Source organism: Monopterus albus, unplaced genomic scaffold (assembly GCF_001952655.1).
Source record: "Monopterus albus unplaced genomic scaffold, M_albus_1.0 scaffold6070.1, whole genome shotgun sequence".
In the NCBI taxonomy this organism is placed as follows: Eukaryota; Metazoa; Chordata; class Actinopteri; order Synbranchiformes; family Synbranchidae; genus Monopterus; species Monopterus albus.
The window spans coordinates 1-702 of record NW_018133929.1 but is presented as its reverse complement, the minus strand read 5'-3'; the positions used below and the strand labels follow the sequence as shown (position 1 = coordinate 702).

Below are 702 nucleotides of genomic sequence, written 5' to 3'. Positions count from 1 at the left end.
CAGGCTTAAGCACTTTAGAAACCTCAGTCTGGATTCAGGCTCTGTATGTCTTCTATCCTGCTGGAAAAAGTACACATTTTATTTGTTGCCTTGTAATTCTCGCTATACATAATTGCAACTTTTCTTTCAGGCAAACAAGGCAAGTGTTTAATATGTAATGCTACATGCCAAATATCACCTCTCTCTGACAAAGTAAGCATCTTTCTTTTCATTAAATGGCATCCATGGGTTGTTAAGGGGCTGTCTACTTGGAATGATATCACATCCTATAACTATATAAACAGACTGATATTGTCTAACAATCCTACTGATTACAGTCTTGTGAAATGTCTGTTTCAGAGCAGCTCAGAGGTGAAAGCTTTGTTTTCAGACATCAACGTTGTGGCAACCAAACACTTAACGGAAATCAACAAAGTTTGGTCATTTTCTTGCTTCAGTCATAACAACTGCTATATCTGATTTAGCCTCTCAAATACAGCATTGTGTAAGATAGTTTGCTCAAAAGCTGTGTTGCAGTTATGCAGTTTGAGTATTTACATTGTTTGTTAGTAGACTTCACATACAGTAGCATGTTTTTCCCCTTTGTTCAGGTTATAATGTTCCAGGCAAGACATCAAAAGAGACTGTTGACTCACTACCAGCAAAGGGTGAGAGACATTTATCTTGCTTCTCTTCATTTGGCACGTAATGGACGACAATATA

The 702-nt window shown here is 37.5% G+C and overlaps 1 long non-coding RNA gene across 1 annotated transcript; it reads left to right on the top strand.

Annotated features, from left to right (window-relative positions):
* Positions 1-50: 50 nt before the first annotated feature.
* On the top strand, positions 51-607 carry LOC109954312 (uncharacterized). The gene is made up of 3 exons (XR_002274080.1): positions 51-192; positions 340-414; positions 591-607. It is a non-coding gene; the product is annotated as an uncharacterized LOC109954312 (long non-coding RNA).
* Positions 608-702: the final 95 nt, after the last annotated feature.